The sequence below is a fragment of the Microtus oregoni genome, unplaced genomic scaffold (assembly GCF_018167655.1).
Source record: "Microtus oregoni isolate MIOR12 unplaced genomic scaffold, Mior012 000043F_ref0000047, whole genome shotgun sequence".
NCBI lineage: Eukaryota > Metazoa > Chordata > Mammalia > Rodentia > Cricetidae > Microtus > Microtus oregoni.
The window spans coordinates 8056088-8074936 of NW_024543210.1; the positions used below are offsets into that span (position 1 = coordinate 8056088).

An 18849-nucleotide genomic window follows, 5' to 3' on the forward strand; every position below is an offset into this window, starting at 1 on the left:
GCCATCGAAGCAGGGCGGTGGTGGTGTATGCCGATAATCCCAGCACTCAGGGCAGGGGGGGCAGAGGCAGGTGGATCTCTGTGAGTTCGAGACCAGCCTGGTCTACAGAGCTAGTTCCAGAACAGGCTCCAAAGCCACAGCGAAACCCTGTCTTGAAAAAAAAAAATGGAGTCCCATTCAGTCAGGCTGTGGCGGCATGTGCCTGTCGCCCTGGTACTGGGGAGGTGAAGGGTCGTTCTCAGCTGCATAGCAAGTTCAAGGTCAGCCTGTGTCAAAGTAAATAAATGAAATTAAATAGATACAGCAACGGTCAAGTTTTATTAAATAAAATGACTACACGAACGCTCACAAGGAAGTCGGCAACACCAGTGGGTTTTTCCCCATTGCACCTTTATTGTCTGCTCAGTTCACTGATCAGAATTACAGATTTCCCAGAATCACACGGCCTGTAGGTGGCGCTCTTTCCTGGGCGCCTCTCACATCTCTACCCAGCCTCTCGCCCCTTTCTGTATTTGTGTCATAATCTGCCAGAGTCCAGGGGATTCTCAGGTTGTTTCCTGTTATGGGGGTGGGGAAGGGAGGTGTGCAAAGCTGGCTCTCTGCAAATCAATAGGCTTTCCATGCTCACCCTGGCTGGGATAAGGAACTGGACAGGCTGGGCTAGGATCTGACTCCACTGTATGCCAGGTAATCTTGGGGAAGATTCCTGGTCTGAGCTCTCCTCCTTCTTCTACAACACAGGTGAGACTCTCCTTTTCCTGGGCTACTAAGAGGGCCCGGTGATTTGTGTACAATGTGTCTTTCCTTCGGGTGGGGAAGGAGACATCTCTGGCCAGAGCCAGGTGCTCACGGGAATTTGATTTATAAAAGAGACTGGTCCCTTAGTGGAGCCTGAGAAGTGACTCCGCCGTGGTGCCGTTTACGGAAGGGGGCAGGCAGAGACCCCATCAGTGTCATTTGAATCCAACCCGGCAGGCTGCTGCCATTTCTGCCAGTGGCGAATGAACACTGACCCTGTCCTTAAGGCGTCCACAGCAGCCAGGCTGGGGCTATGTTAGGAAGCCAGGGAGCAGGGCAAGTCTGTATTTATTCAACCCACCCCTTAGAGAGGAAATAGCTTCATGTGGGTGGGAACCGGCTTTAAAATGTGCAAGGGGTCCTTTACAGAGATCATTGAGCCCCTTCCAACACCCTTGACGGGCCACTAGTCACAGTGGCATCTTTACAGCAGGAGCTGACTGCGCATGGGCTACCCCTGTGGGAAGGCCTCACATCATTCAAATCCCTCCAACTTCTGAAGAGACCTGGCCCCGCCCAGGCATCTCATCAAAGAAGGGGCGGCACACTGAACTTTGAGCTTACCCCGTTTTCATCTCTCACGGTCACAAAGAAAATCAAAATCTGAGAAACAAATGGTTTGCAGGGGTGAATGAGCGACACTGCCAGTGAGCAGCTGACTGCTCCATCCCACGGGTGACCTGCAGGCAGGGCCACACTCCTCTTCCTCAGTGGCAGTCCTTTGAAAACAGGTTGAAAGCTGATCTGTCACTCAGCCCTTGTGCATGCATAATTCTCATTGAAGACAGGGTGCGCTTAAGGTCTGCATGCCCACAATCGGTTTAGATCTCTGACAGAACAACATAAAACCACTTGACAATCTCGAAACATGCACCAGCCAGGACCATGGCTGGTATTACAGGAAAAAAATGTCCTCTGGATGAAAGAGGAGGAGAGGAGAATAGAAGAGAAGAGGGGAGGAGAGAAGAGACGAAGGCAGGGGAAGGGAGAAGAGGAGAGAGAGAAGGGAGAGGAGGGAGTGGGCAGGAGTCAGGAACGAGAGAAGACAGAATGGAGAGGCAGAGATGGGGAGGAGGAGAGCATGAGAGCAAAAGAGACGGACTGGATGAGACACCTGGATGGCTACAGAAAAGACATCCTGCGCTTGATGGAGCAAAGCGATTAAAACCATGAAAAGCTGTGGATCCAGAAGTGCTTCTCCAAATATTTGGTTCATGCTAAAAAATAGAGCACATTTATTAAAAATATATATTTATAAACCTTGTATGTATGAACAGATACACACATCAAGCCAATGAAAAATGAAAAATAAGTTATCTTCCGTATCAAACAGCTGGAAACATTTGATGAATGGGATGCCTGTGAACGGACCACCCCGAGAGCGGGTCCTGGGAGGTGGTCAGCGCTCCAGGGTGAGGCATTTCTTCACCCCTTCGCTCACCACTCATGCCGAAGGCTGGTCTTTCCAGCATCCTGCCAGGTCCCCTGCCAGGGACGCTGAGTTCCTTGTGGCCTGAATGAGTTCCGTTGGATTCATTGTGCTTCAGAGTTGTCTGCTCCTCACAGCAGGATGGGTTCTTTTGGTGACCTGTTAAAAAGTTCGAAGGTGCATTGATGGAGCAGGTGTGGCCCCCTGCAGTGTCTGGTCACCGAGAGGTGGACACACAGGACCCTTGTCTCATGGCCATCCTGAGGCAGCCGAGGCTGCCTGGGGCCATTCACAGTGTGGTATATATGTAGACAAAGATGATGACGATCAGGTTCAGGATGGTCCCAATGATGCCCAGCATGGCCAGAACACTCTCTTCTTTGCTCTCTTTCTCTTGGCCTCCCCGGTCCTCATCATTTCCACCCGTGATTACCATCTTGGTTGCAAATGTCTTTATCTTCCTCGCCAGACTAACCTGGAATGACGAGAAACAGAACAGAGAGAGGTCATTTCTCAGCATCCTAGCTGAGGCCAGGTGGACGGGTGGGGCAACTACAGGATTCAGGACTAGGACCACGGGGCGTAGTGATATCTGCAGCATCAGACATGATCTTGGCACACATCTCTCTTGCTCACTGAGAGATGGCAGAACATGGGGGCTGGACAGACATTTCAGCCAGTCAAGTGCTTGCCTTGCAAATACAAGGACCTGAATTAGATCCCCAGGTCCCACAAAGCCTGGAATCCCAGTGCTGGGGATGGAGACACAGGAGGACCCCTGGGACTCACTGGCCAGTCGGTCTAATCTAATTGGTTAGGATTAGCTTCAGAAAAGTTAGAGATGCAGAGTCTCAAAGGAAACGGACAACTTTCCTAAGGATGACAGCCTGAGGTTGATCACTGGCCTCTACATTTGTGAACACATGTGCAGGTGCAAACACTCATGCCCACCAACCACACACACACGCGCGCACACACACACACACACATGCACACACACACACACACGCACACGTACACACACATACACACAGTGTCAGAACATAAGTTACAAATTTCAAGGATAAGATATTAACAACATAAAGAAGTCTAGGCCTCAGGCCACCCCCTCAGTGTAGCTTGTTCTCCCCTGTCCCATGAAGCAGAGACAGACAGTTATCACAGTCACAGTAGAGCGAGTGGGGAGGTTGTGTATGTTTCCATGCTGGGTCAAAGCCAGGAGAGGAGTGTGAGCTCTGTGCTCAGGAGGGCGTAGGGACACCACCATTGCACACACATGTTCTAAAGCTCTGGCTGAGATAGGAACAGGGAGTAGGGGGCTCCGAGAGGAGGTGATGCTACACCCAGAAAGGCTTTCAGCACTTCCTCCAAGGTGTGAAGGCGGTCCCACTAGAGACTCTCGTGGTCTTTGGTGGGAATACATGCTGGCACGATTGTTCTGGAACACCATTTGGCACGACTTAGGAAAGCAAAGAGACAGTTTGTAGCTGGGCACCTGCTCTCCCAGCTCTGTGTGTGTGTGTGTGTGTGTGTGTGTGTGTGTGTGTGTGTGTGAGAGAGAGAGAGAGAGAGAGAGAGAGAGAGAGAGAGAGAGAGAGACAGGCTTTGTGTACCTGGAGACTGAGGCCAATCATCCAGCTGCAGTAGCAGCTGTCCCAGAGAAGGACTGGAGGCTGCCCAGGTGTGCGTCAGTGACCATGTGGTAACAGAGCCACATGGCTGGAATATTCCATGACAATAAGACAGCATTACTGCAGCTGTCCCTGACAGCGCGGACCAAGCCCAGACTCTGGAGGGGAAAAGCACCTACCCGCAGAATGTGTGCAGCCTAACTATATGTGAAGGCTCCAAACAGCCACTGCTGGGCCATGTGTGTTTTGAATTCTGTAACAAAGAATGATGGACATGAAATCCAGGAGAATGTCTTCCTCTAGCCAACACAGTAAGGAATCCCTGGGGTGCAATGGCCTTCAGAGACTCTGATCACTCTCCGGAAGTTAGGCTGGGCAGTGGACACTGGGCTGTTCACTGTTACCATAGTGAACAATAGGTGTACGTTTCTGCTATTCTCTGAACTCCTTGTGTATTTGTAATAGGCAAGACTAACGTTTATATATTAGGGTAGTTAGTATAGCCATCCAGAGGTCAGCAGTTCAACACTTCCTTGTCTATTTCTACCCCAATTATATTTAAAATATGCTGTCGCATGGGGCCTTTGGGGGATGGGATCTAGGAACAGAACAGATTAGCCTTCCTCCATGAGGAAACTGCATCTTTTGAGCTAAAAGCTTTCCTGTATTCAGGGAATATACGGGTGAGAAACGTATGTACGTGCTGGTTGGTTTTTGTCACCCTGGCACAAACACAGCCATAGCTGGGAAGAGAAACCTCAACCGAGAAAACGCTCCCATCAGATTGCCCGTAGGTGAGTCTATAGAACATTTTTCTTGATTAATGATTGATGTGGGCGGGCCCACTTCATTCGGGGTGCTGGCACTCCTGGGCAGCTGCTCCCGAGTTGTATAAGAAAGCCGGGAAGAACAAGCCAGTGAGCAGTGTTCCTCCATGGCCTCTGCTTCAATTCCTGCCTCTAGGTTCCTGTCCTGACTGTGAGTCTGTGATGGTGGGCTGGAGGCTGAAGGAGGAAATAGACCCTTTACTCCCCAAGTTGCTTTCTGATCACATATTTATTACACTAGAAGTCTAACTAGGACAACACGTGTGAGAAGAAACGTGTGTCGCTCTGTGTGTACAGCTACACATACACTCATACAAACACCACACACACACACACCGCACATACCCACCCAAACGTGCTTCCTCACACACCACTGGTCTTGTTTCTCAGGAGACTCCTAATGTACGGGTCACATGATACCTTAGGAGGACATCCCCAGATCACCATTGGAAATCCAGGTGTTAGGAGGGAGGCCCCCCCATGAATGTCTTCTCACCTCTTCTGTTGTGCATGTGAACCCCGGAAAGGCTCACAGAGCAACTCACTACGCTGAGCACAGGACACTGTCTGTGCGAAGAACAGAGGCCACCAGTGACACCTGGGGAGACTGACTGCATGGAGCCAGGAAGTGAGCGAAGAGGTGCACTCTGGGTGGGTTCTGACCCTGACAACAGTCGGGAAAAGTGGTTTGACTTTTCTTCCTTCCATTTTCAATGCTGAGAAAAGGGACGCGTCCTTAAGTGTAGAGATTAAGTATAGATACACTCTTTAGTGCTAAGACTTCAAAACAACACAAAAACCCAGCCTTCTGCATCCTCGGGGACGTCCTTGGTGACCCACTAAAGCCGCTGTCCCTTACTCCCTCGACTCCTAACACCATAGGCAGCTTTGCCTGGTTTGGAATTTTCACAAATGGATTCCCACAACATTCTCTTTCAGGACTCTGGCTTCATTTCCCTGCATCGCTTTGTAGGGCTCACCTACGGGGCGGGTGTAGCCTAGCTCAAACAGTCTCTCTTAGCAACAATGGTCTCTTGACTCTACATACCGGGGACCGATGGGTCTAGTCTACTATTAACGGAAGGTGGGAAGAGTGGGGCTTGGGGTTGCCATGGCTAGCGCTGCTGGGAGCGCTCTTGTGGCACTCCTCTTCTGGTGCCAGACTGCAACACTGCCTAGGAGAACGGGCCCCATGTGGAAAAGCTGGAGGACCCTTTCAGTGAGCATCCATACACCTGCTCCACAATTCTTGTGTGCAGGCATGTGCTTGCTTCAACACACATCCACGCACCCCCTCTCCCCACCGTCTGTTTCAGAACGTTTCAAAGCAAATTGAAGATCTGATGGCTCTCCCTTTAAATACTGCAGTATGTGTGTTTTAATTCTAGTCCCATATCCACTTATGTTTTTTCTAATGTAAAATTTACATGTATGTAATTTCTTCATAGCTACATGCACTCAGCAGAGGAAAACAGGCATGGGGTATGTATGTGTGTACTTTGGTAGTGTTGTCAAACAGATTTTCAGTGCAGTGGCATCTGCTTGATTGTTGGCAAGTGAGAACTGGCTCCCTTCCCCTTGATTTTGCCCACTCCGTGGTCCAGACATTACGTAAGCCTTAAGAAGGTACATAGAAGCCTACTTCTCGTTCTGCTCTGGGTAAAAGGGTCTCCAAACATCAGACCTTTATGTGCTGGGCGTTGTTGATACTCATTTGCTATCTTCTAGATGCTGAGGATTCTAGAGTACCTGGGCCTCTACGTCAGTGCACAGTGCCCAGGTGAGACATGCTGAACGTATGTGCAGGTCCTGTGAGAAACCTGGTATCTCCTGTCTCTACAGGGGAGGAGCTGACGGCCATGGCTGCTCTCCAGAGATGAGATTAGTGCTGTCCTTATAACCAGAGAGCCATCATGGCAGTCACTCAAGCACAACAACTGCCTGTCATCAAGGCTGCTTGATTTCAAGGCTTATTTTAGCCCCTTTCCTGAGTTAACCCCAAATGGTTCTGACTCAGGAGGAAGTGGAGGGCAAAATCAGGTCGCCTGTGTTTACATCCCGAGGACTCTGCAGCTAACCAGAAAGGTCTTTCTGAGCCACAGGACAGGAGAGAGAGCTGTAATCCTGAAGCTGGTCCCTAGTTGTTGTTGCTAGGACATCAGCCCACCTTTCCCCATAGGAACCACGTCAAAAGGGTGCTGGACTCCCAGGGCTGTAACTGAGGGCCCACTGGAGGGAAGTGCTTAGGACAGTGTTTTCTTATGTAACTGGGTAGGGAACAGGGGACCAACAGTGTTGACTAGAGAGCATGATGCTCTGTCTGGGAGCTCAGCCTAGAAACCCGGGCAGTGACAGAAATGGAGTCAAAACAAGCGCTTCCTCCTTCAGGCTACTTTTTTGACATTATCTGGTCTCTACAATAAAGTATGCAACACACCAAATAAAGAATAACTCATCAATTCCAGATAGAGCTTAGAGGAATGGAGAATGTGAAAACCGTGATCGTCAATAGTCAGGAGAAAGGGGGTGTGTCTGTGACCATGGAGGAGAGACAGCTATCTTAAGACAGAAAGGCTCTAACTAGGAAGACAACTATTAATTAATTCCAAGGAATTATGCCTGAGATGCTTGGTGACCAAATACTACCATAGAAATGAACCACAAAAGCTACCACTTAGGATATAAAGACATATGGTTAGTGAGTGATATGTCATGGCATATGACATATGATATACTATATATCTAACAGGCATTGCATATTAGTATCAAATCAGCAAGAAAGCAATAAGCACACAATAGAAAAGTAGGCAAAATCCTATCTAGGAACTTCTCAAAAGAGAAGCCACAGGGAAACTGGACATGGTTGTCAGACAAATGGAATTTAAAACATTATCAACTACCCTTCAAGAACCATGAGGCTGGTAAGAAAGAAAACTCCAGTCGAGGTAGCAAACACTTAACCAAGGCACAAGGCTTCAGGGACACCAAATACAGGCTTCAGGGAGCATCAGGCCGCCACCTTGGAAAACTGTATGGCCCCTTGTAAAGCAGAGCACACTCAACCCCAATGAGAGACACTTACCGCTCAGGACAAGCCCTGACTACACCTGCATAGGCACACACCAGGACATGTGGACAAGATCTCACATTTGCAGGCAGTAGTGTTCATCTTAACAGGATGCTGAACACCACGCAGATGGCCATAGACCTTCGAGAGTCCTTACACTGATGGTAGGGGGTGAGCAGGAGATGTTAGGATATCACAGGTGCAACGTTGAGAGGTAAAGCACACTGCAGACTACAGAAGGGAGGGTACCATTTAAATGGAAAAAAAAACGCAACATCACACTGTTTGGAGGCATCAACCTGATGCAAAACAAAGCAACGGAATGCCAAGGCAGGAGTAGTGGTTCCCACGGAGTGGATGGGAGGGGTGGCTGCTGACAGATGCTCTGAGGACATCCTAAGCTGTTTCCTAAGCTAGTGGCTGGCACGTGGCGCTTGTGTGTTATAATTTACGTTTCATAAATACGCTCCTTTTATCTACTAATTAACTAATAAATCAATTACTTATGTCCATAAGTGAATTATCCAATTAATGAATTATACTAAAATGAATATAAGAAATTACTAGAAACCACTTGGAGAGTGTATTTGCAGGTGGATGTTCATGAATGGGCAGGGGCAGGCACAGGGGTGCACAAGTTTGTGTATATGCGTGTGGGCCAGCGGTCCCCGGTGTTCATCTTCAGGAGCCATGCATCTTCTTTCTGGTAATAAGGTCTCTCACTGAGACCCAGGGCTTGCATATTAGGCTACACCGAGTGGCCCAGAAGCTCCATCTCTCCCCGCCACTGCGATAATGCACACACCACTATGTCTAGCTTTTAAATATACAAATACTGAGGACTGAATCCAGCTCCTTGTGATTGCACGGCAAGCACTTTACCCACTGAGCCAGCTCCCCAGGCCTCAAATAGAAACAACTTTAAAAACAACAATAGGGTTTTAAGGCCTGCCGTGTTAACTGTCAAAAAAAGCCCTTCCTTGTCACCAGAAAGAGGGTCATGATTCTGCAAAGACAATACTGTTCACAGCCTAGCATCCCCAAGGTGGAGAATTGATGGCCCCTTACTTTTGAGCAGACTCAGCAAGCTGGTCTTCTGCTGGGCTGCTCCTGCTAAACACACTGGAGAGTTTTAATCGCTTGCCTAACTGGGATGCCCGTCTTGGGAAATAAACCTGGAGTACATAGTGATACAGTGTTCCTGTGGTCTGGGTGTGGAGGCTGCAGGAGAACTGGGAGAATAGACCAGAGTGAGCATTCTGTGTGCTTGCTGGAGTCATAGCTGGTCAAGATAGGGGCACCAAGGATGCTCACTGCTGCTCACGGCATTGCCAGCATCCACGCCTTCGTCTATGTATCAGCATCTTGGGTTTCTTCTGGAAAATTACCCTCCATAATGGATGCTATCAGTCATGGAATTGAAGGGATGGCCTGCATCCGGCTAAGCTTACCAAACAGATGGTCTCTTTCTATATTCAACTTTAGGAAGAGAGAAACAGGGTGGGGCCACAGCAAACTGATCCATACATCCTGATAATCAAAGATTCATCCTAGTCACGGTGTCCAGAGGAGATACCACAAACTGCTGCCTCTTGGAATCAGCCAAGCTTGGCTCACCATCTCCTTGTGCATCCGCCCCTCCCCCCAGCAACCTCCATATTCCTCCTATGAAAATACTGAGTTTGCTTAGGCGATTTGGAACCCGTTGTGATCGGTAACTATCCCAGGTAACCAGAGAGCAGTTACTCTTCCAGACGGATATTCCAAGTTACTCTGTTTTTAAGTCTTCATCTGATACCTTCAAGAGGTATCAGATTCCCTGAGAGGAAAGCCTGACCTTTTAACATTGCAAAAACAGCATTATCATCTACAGAGTTCAGACTCGCGAACTAGGCAATGGAGATATTTTAAAAAAAAAAACTGTGGAAAATCTGTTTCTAAGTAAGTTTGCAGCTTCGTGCTGCGTTGTCCCTAGCCATATGCAGCTGCACACAGACTGGAGGCTGAACATGCCTGCTAGAACTCTCTGGAGTGTTCAGTCGTCTCCCACCATCCTGGAATTTCGCACCTCTCAACACAGCTGATTCCACCTCCCGACAGCTTATCCAGGAACACTCTTCTTTGCCTTAAAATAAAATCTCTTTACTAAATCTTGTACCCACTGGGGCCATTTTAAAAACGAGTCGCGAAGCCAAAGTAAGTCCCTATCATCCTCAGCAACAATCCTGCTTTTGAGAAATTACCATCGATCGCTCTGGCTTCAGCTACAGCAGGGGACGCTATCCTGTCTCCATGGCTGAGTGGCTGTGTGATCTGGTCAGGATGCTGCATTCCTCAGAGTCCCAGTTTCCTCTTTGGCATGAGGGGCAGTAGGTAGCTTGTAGGATGAAAGCTAAGGAACGCACTTGCACAGTCAAGCAGGGAGCTGCTCTGATTAGAGGTGACATCGACCGAGACACCTCATGGCTCCACGAGACCCTGTCCTCCATCTAAGCCCCTGCTTGCTTCTTTCTACTCATCCGGAGAGTCTACCTCATCACAGTTCTCTCAGGAAGGCTCAAACAAAAACACAGCACTACTGTAGGATAGGTATCCCAGGCTACACACAGGAGAATCCACCCTCCTTTCTTCTGGAATGTTATGGCATGGTCAAGTCTCTCCCTCTACTCTCCAGGCAGAGTACGAAGGACAGCTAGAACTTCAGCTGGCTCCTCAGTGACTCGATGGGAGAGGAATGGCAGCGGGACAGCCAGCGTCAGGTGTCTGCTGTGGTTTGTTCTAGTTACTTTCCTGTGGCTGTGAGAAAACTCTAACCAAAAGCAACACAGGAAAGGAAGGGCTTATTCATTTCCAGGTCATGGTCCATCACTGAGGGAAATCAGGGCAGGAACTCAGCAGGAACTGAAGCAGAAACCACGGAAGAAGGCTGCTTGCTTTCTTATATAGTCCTGACCCACCTAAGCAGGATGCCACCCATAGTGGACTGCACCCTTCCATACTATCTTTGGTCAAGGTAATATCTCATGGGCATGGCACAGACCAATCCAATCTGAACAACTCCTCACTGAAGTTCCCTCTTCCCCGGTGACTCTAGGTTTTGTCAAGCTGACAATAAACTTACCAGCACATTTACATTTGAATGTAGAATGCCTCCCTCAGGCTCAGGCTCGGGTGTTTGAAAACTTGGGGCCTTGTTGTGGTGCTGTTTGGGAAGACTGTGGAGTCTTTAGGAAGTGGACTGCCTGGAGGCAGTGGATCAAAGCTGATGGGCCTGGAGGTTTTATAGCCCAGCCCTACTTCCCTTTCACTCTCTGCTTCCTGACTGCTGATGCAGTGTAACCAACAGGTCTCCTGCTGGTGCTGCCACCACTGAGAGGAACCTATAAGACCTGGAATCGTACACCAAAGCAAACCCTCCTTTAAGTTGCTTTTGTTGGGTGTTGTATCTCAGCACCAAGAAGCATAATCAATACAGCCCCTACACAGGCTCTAGCATGCTCGGACCCGAGGCAACGAAGTCCCTTCTCTCTACACTTGTTTCTCAGAGGAGCATGCTAAGAACTGGAGAGCAACCCTGGCAAAGCCAGCGCATGACCGACAGGAAACTGAGGACCCAGAGAATGCCGGTGCAGCAGCTAACCACAACCACAACAGTGGCAAAGAGCATGTGGCAAATGAAGTCATGTGCATGAAGGGGAGACAAAGGGCCTTAAAATCCAGGTCCACTTATGATTGTGAATAATTTTAAAAGCCTTACTTGCATAGAAAACAAAAGCATGCTTGGAGGAAAATTCAGAAATTTTCTGCAACACGGTTGATTGTTATTTTACTCGTGTCGTGTTCAAAGCAATCGATAAGTAAGTAAATAAAACAATGAAGACCCCGAGCATGTCTGCTTGATCACACTCTTAGGAGAACCTCAGCTTCCAGAGCAAGGCACCCACTGTCAGCTGCTGCTGGAGAGGCAAGAGAGGGTCAGAGAGGGCCTGGAGTTGGTCGTGGAAACTACAAAAGATAAAGATTCTGGGGCTGCTGAAGTCTTTCTCTTGCAGGTAGGAGGACCCAAGTTCAATCTTCAGGATCCACAGCTTAAGAAATGGCCAGGGGGACCAAGGAGATGGCTCAGTAGATAAGCTTGCTTGCTGCCTAAGCCTGAGGACTCCAGCATGGACAGGAGGGGAAACAGAGTCAGATGGGAACTGCTGGCTATGAGTCTAGCAGGGAAATAGTGAACTCCAGGTCTAGCAAGAGACCCTGTTCCAAAGGAATAAGGCAGAAAGCCACGGAGGACACCTAACATCTTCCTCTAGCCTCTGCATGTTCACATGGGTGTGTACATACACACATGTATAAGTCACGTGTTTATATGTTTATAGTCCCAGCACCGGGACATGGAGACAGGTGGATCTCTGGGTCTCATTGGATAGCCAGATGGCTCCAGGTCAAAAGGAGAATCTACATCAAAAAACAAGGTATATGGCTTCTGAGGTCGAGCCCTCAAGAGGAACACACACGCATACACTCACACACGCACACATGCACTCATGCATGCATGCACACACACATACATACACAGAGATGAAAGTCTCAATACTCTCTGGACGTGCAGAGCTATTTACCTGGAGCAGGCATTGGTGCCAGTGTCCTTTCACCCCAGAAGGTACATCTCAGAATTCAACCTTTGCCCCTCGGCATGGGAAAGGGGAAGGAAGAGACCTCGCACCCTTGCACAGTCCCTGCATTCTTGCTCTGCAGTCAGTCACCCGGCTCAATTGCCATTCCAAGCACTTCCCTCCTAGAACATCTTACATGTTGGGACGAGGCGGGTTCATTCTGGCCCTACTTACAAGGACAAGCTGCTGCCTTTAAATTCAGACTATTCAGTTGATGGGGCTAGTGAATGGTGCTGGAAGGCCGGGGCAGCATCAGCTTTTCCCTCAAGAAAAGACCTCAGCAATCTCCCAAATCACAGGAGCTCCTGGGGACCTGAGGCCAGTCTGCCTTGAGCATCCTCTGAGTATAACAATTAGCCAAATCCTTTACTAAGCGGTGGGGTTACACAAACGGCAGGCAGCATCTGTGTCTCAAGGTCTAAATGCAAGCAGATCACGAAGGCCATGTGAGTCCAGGATACTACAGAAACCCAGAATGGGGTGTCTGACTGCCTGGGATGGCAGGCCAGGAATCACTCTGGCAAGACAGGTAGTCTCAGCCAAAGTGGAAAAGGAGAGTGGGATTAGCCTATGGAGTGCAGGGGAGGCCATCTAGGCGGGAGATTGACAAGCATAAAGGAAAAGGGAATATAAACACACAGGGTGCCATTGCAAGGCTAGGCCATGAAGGTCAAGGGGAGGTAGGAGGGGCTGAGCTGGAAGAAGAAGCAGGGATCATAGCTGGGGCCCTATAAGCTTCAGAAAGCAATTTTTTAATTTATTCGGTAGATACAGCAGTGACATGGATGTTCATTTCATATTTATTTTCTCAGTCGCACACATTCCCTATTTACACTCCCTTGTATGCATGAGATATTTCGTAATAAATTTTTAAAGCTCAATTAGCGCCTCAAATCAAACCACAGTAAGCAAACACCGCTAGCTTGCTCAGTGGGTAAAACATAGCCCCTCGCCTCCGGCTCTGCCATTGCTGCTCACGAGGATCCCACTTCCTGCTTTCCTGCCTCTCAGGGCCTGAGCTGGGAGCCCTGTGCAAGTGGCCAATCCTGTGCTCACCAAGGTCTCCACGGGTCAAACTCTTCTCCCTGGGTCTGTGCACAGCTCAGCTGGCCACAGAATGGCCTGGTGTTATCAGAGTTACCTGAAGGGGGTGGTATCCAGATTGTCCTGCCATTGGCATCCTCCCTATCGCTCCCAGAAGCTTCTAAGACTCACTGAAGACAGAAAACATTTGTAAGACGTTTAGTTTGCTTCACAGAGCGTCAGAGTCATGACTATTAATTAGAGCACTGACTCTCTAATTGTCACAGAGCGGCTGGATCTAGTCTTATACTCAGTACTTCTCATGATGTGCCCAACTACTACTTTCCAGTTACATAAGACGATGATAGTCACAGCTATCTAGTAAGCAAGAGTGTGGAGCAGGCCTTCATGGTCTTCCACCTATCCACTCGGCTTCAGAATTAGAGATGGAAAGAGAGACAAGATATAGACATGGTAAGATTTTGATTCAATTTAGGTTTTTAAATTTAATGACAGTAGTATATACAACTGCATGCAAAGAATCTCTAAAAACTAATTTAGCATCTACCATATGTCAAGACCTGTTCTAGTGTATTTGGATGTACCAGAAGAAGCAGACAGACATTCCTATTTTAGAAACAAGGTCTTCAGACTGAAAACGGATCCCTGAACACCTACACCATGGCAGGCAATGTTTGTATGCACCAGGAATATAACTGTGACTAAAGCAAAGAACTCAGCAGAAACTTGAGTCAGAAACTGTACTGATGCAGCTCGCAGTTACCTATCTCCTTGCCTGTCAAATGCTTCAAATGCCACCTTCCGGGCCTGTGCCTCTCGGTGCAGTTCATGTGCTTGCACACACTTCCTGCCTTATATAACTGCTGATCACCCTCAGAGGTGCAGGCTCAGCAGCATCTCTGGGACCCTTTACTCAGGCTGCATCTGAGCATCTCTTGTCCTGGCATGCAGGCTTCTCTTTACCCTGTTTTTCTGCACTAAGCAATGAGCTTGTTTAAGACGGATGATTCATCTCTGCAACCTCCAACCCCTGGGTCGGGTATGAGGACACCATGGTACTCCAGGAATAAACAAACTAATGGTGGATGATGGATAGACTGATGACAAGCAGATGAATAATGGAAGGATGAGTGATGGATGGATAAATATATATGCAAATGATGAGTGGATGACGAATAGATGGATAGATGGATGAATGGATGACGGATGGATGGATGGATGAATGGATGGATGGATGACAGATGGATGGATGGATGGATGGATGAATGGATGGATGGATGGATGGATGATGGATGGATGGATGGATGATGGATGGATGAATGGATGGATGACAGATGGATGGATGGATGGATAGATGGATACATGGATGGATGATGGACAGATGATGGATGGATGATGGATGGATGGATGATGGATAGAAGGATGGATGGATGGATGGATGGATGGATGGATGGGGGGAGGGGGATGCACAGGCAGAAATATAGTTACAAGGAACAGGATGGTGGAACCAGGTGGTGGAACAAGGCAGCCTGGACTTCTAGCTGGATACCACTATGTATGGATACCCAGTGAAGAAAATCTGTTTCAAAACAACCCTGTTTCCTGGATCACCAGTCAGGGTCAGTCAGGTGGTGTGTGTGTGTGTGTGTGTGCTGGGAGTGGGGCATAGGGGAGACAACAAGAAGTCCTTTGCCTCAGGGCTAAGTGAAAGACTCTGGTTCAGCAACTTCTCAATCAGTTCCCCAGGATGAGTTTGCTTGTGCGTGCGCACTAGAACAATGGGAGATGACACTGGCCAGGAACCCCTGGTGGACCAGTTTACTTTCCTTCTCACCTTGAAGTCTGATGACAAGAAAGGTCAGTTCACTCTGTGGTGAGATTTAAAAAAAAAAAAAGGCTTGAACACCAGTATAAAGAGAACAAACAGCTCCCCGTACCACACTTAAAGGATAAATTAATCAGCGTTTCCCTTACTCAGTGAAAGAACATATTTTTAGGTGTGGGAAAAATTAATTATATCTGACTAAACTTCCCAGAGGAATGCAAGCCATCAGGTAGTCCTGAGGCAAGGGCATGGAAACCAAACACGGGACATGAGTCTCAGTCTTGAGGGACTGTCGTACGTCAGAATGCTGCCACCTCGCCTGCCCGCCTGCCACCTCCTCTGAGCCACAGGCCCTACTGACAAATCAGCGGATTCCATTTCACCCAGAGGACAAACAAGACTCGAGGGCAATGGTGGGGATTTGCATTCATGCTTGGCTCCAGGGAGATGTGCCACAAAGCTCGCACAAGCCTGGGTGGCAATAGCATCGGGAGGCGACACCTTTGTTTTTAACACACGTCTCACTGTTGGTTAAAGTGCTGAGACCCTTCTGAGTGAGACTGTAATTCTCAGCTCTGTCCAGAGATGCCCAGGAGGAGCAAGGCCAGCCCAGCACAGCTGGTACTCAGATCTTGGTCGGCTATGCTATCCTTCAATGGAGAGAACCAGAGCTGCTGGGAGAAGAGCCTGACTCTGGGATGAAAGAAGGGCAAATTCAAGGTGGATTCTGGACACCCTGTGGTATTACAAAGTACGGAGACACTCAAGAAAAGATGGGTGGGGGGTTGGCAGAGTGCCAGCACAAACCCGAGCAGCCCCCAGTGGCTATAGTTGGGACAGTGTGAACAAGGAAACCACCACAGTGTTCGACCGTAACTCATAAAGAAAAATACACACCCACAAGTCTTTATGGATACAAATGTTTACATAAAAGAATAAACATGTGTGTGGGTCAGTTGTTTCTTTCAGGAGAGTCTTAGATATCACATGCAAAAGGAAACAGAGGTAAACAGTCGCCACAGGCAACAGCACTATGCAGTAACTGTGGACCAGATCCTCTGAAGGATGCTAAAACCAGTGAGGAATGTTCGACAGGAAGATTCACACAGATTTACATCCTGTCAACTGTTGCTTTCAGGGTAGTCATAAAGATGGTCGCTCTACTGGTCTGTTAACCAAGCAGTCAAGGTCAACTTCACCATGGAGATACTGACATCACACACCCCAGCATGAGGGACCAAGAAGGACACGACATAGCTCCAGGGGAATTTGTTCTGAAAAGTTCAACCTTATCCAGAACTAAGCTGAGAGACAGACACTGGACACAGTTGCTAAATTCTGAAATGCCAAGGTCGTGAAGACGAGGAACTGTCACAGGTTGGGGAGACTGAACAACAGTGTTCACCACCTGCAAGGACTAACGTACCGGGGTCACGAAAGATGCAAATCTGAGAGTGACCTCGGTAAGATAGTTGCATTGTTTTGTAAATTCAAAGCCCCCCAAAAGAAGTAGTTCAAGAGATGGCAGTGTCCACTTCCTGTGTGGTCAGTAGAGCCCAGACACCAGATACCCGGAGGGAGCCTTCATTGCTCCAGCTTCAACACCATCTGACTCCAGAGCCTGGGGGAGCCATGTGAGAAAAGACCACTGGGGCCAATCAGCACACACCACAGAGCCAAGAGAGAGACTAGCAAGTGTCTGGGTTCACGCCCAGCACTTTAGGATGAATGGCCAGTTACTCAGCAGTGGACACAGAACGGCAGGCTCGGAGAAGCTGTTTGCCGTCCTAAGACAAGTGTTTCCTTCAAGCACGAGCAAGGGATTTTGGTGACATCTGAGAAACAGGCAGGCTGGAGCCAATGTTAGTTAGGTTTCTATTGTTGTGAAGAAATATTGAGACCATGGCAACTCTTATAAATGAAAACATTTAATTGAGGGGGCTCGCTTACAGTTCAAAGGTTCAGTCTGTTATCATCATGATGGAGAGCAGGCAGGTATGGTGCTGGAGCTGAGAGGCCAACATCTTGACTCAGAGGCAACAGAAAATTGACTAACTGCAACATTGAGGGACGCTTGAGCAAAAGAGACCTCAAAACCAGCCCCTCAGTGACGCACTTCGTCCAACAAGGCCACACCTCCTAAAAGTGCCACTCCCTTTGAGGGCCATTTGTTTTCAAACCACCACAGAGCCCTCTGGAGAGCAGAAAAGAATATGAACCTCAATTTTCTCATCTGCAAAGTGGAGAGAACAATTCTCTGGTCATTTGAATAAGAAATGTTAGCTGAACAGCAGACCCAGCTTGCTGAATTTGTAACTGTATCGAAAGTGCATCACTGTGTGTAGGGTGCTGAGGTGTGTGCTTGCTTATTCCAGAACCCCTGTGACTTCATGTCTCCATTCGCACAGATCCAGATGGCCATGGAGTGTCTCTGGATTTGGTTTTCCCTAACAAGGACAGTCCCACCCTGCTATTCTGGCCCTGTCACCACATGCCCCGTCCTGGCTGAGCTACCTTGGACTCACTTTATCAGGTCCATTTTTCTGACTTTCCTAGGGCGCAGGGGATGTTGTTTTTGTACTTCATGTCTGCTGACTTTTATTTGTGCAAGGGGGATGCAAGGAAGCGCGTGTGTGTGGCCAGAGGTCAAGCTCAGATGCCATTCCTCAGGAGGTAGTCACCTTATTTTTTAAGACAGGGTCCTGCCTTGGCCTGGAGCTCACTGATCATGCTATAGACTGGCTGGCCTGCAAGCCTCGGGGAGCTGTTTGCCCGTTTCTGCTTCCCTAGCGCTGGACTTACGAGCGCACACCACCAACCAAGTCCAGACATTGTCACATAACTTCTGGGGCTCAAACTCCAATCATAGCAAGGACTTTATCCTCTGAGCTCCCCCCCGCACTCCCAGTGTTCATACAAGGAAGGGATAACACCACCATCATAGCTCATAAACGAGCAAGCTGAGTTTGCAGGAGGAAGACTGCCCTCAGCAGGTCTCACAGACGGACCCACAGCTGGCAGGGCACAGACAAGCCAGAGACATACCCACACAGTCTGGACCAAGCCCATGGTCTAAGTGCGTCACTCCAGAACATCCCCGTCACACAATGAGATCATATCCTTAGCTGGTCACTGTCGCCCACATTAAATGAGGAACATTCCAAAAGCAGTTGCAAGCATATCTCTCTCTCTCTCTCTTCCCTGTCATCCTTTATGTATCAAAGACACAAATAAATGCTATCTACTTAGAGATGTTCTAACACCCTAAATTCCCCAAAGGAAAAGGCAAAGCTTTTAAAGAAAATCTACTTAGGGGCCCTGTTGAGATCAGAAATCAGAGATGTTGGAGCGTGTGCAAGGGTGTGGAGATTCCAAGCCTTGGCAATATGGAGAGGACACGGTCTCCACTCTTTCCCCTAGGTCCAAGCTGAGCTGGACCAACAGAGGCCGGCAGGATGTGGTTAGACCATGCTAATAGCAAGTAGGCTCTCCACACCACCTCATGACTGACTTGAGGGTTTCTCTTTCCAATCACCTTGAAGAGAACCATGTCTG

The 18849-nt window shown here is 48.6% G+C and overlaps 1 long non-coding RNA gene across 1 annotated transcript in view; it reads right to left on the bottom strand.

Moving 5' to 3' along the window:
• Window positions 1–342: 342 nt before the first annotated feature.
• Window positions 343–18849, bottom strand: part of LOC121434270 — a 47000-nt gene continuing 28493 nt past the window's right edge. The window contains exon 3 of the long non-coding RNA XR_005972412.1: window positions 343–2702. This is a non-coding gene — a long non-coding RNA (uncharacterized LOC121434270). The remainder of the gene's footprint in view (window positions 2703–18849) is intronic.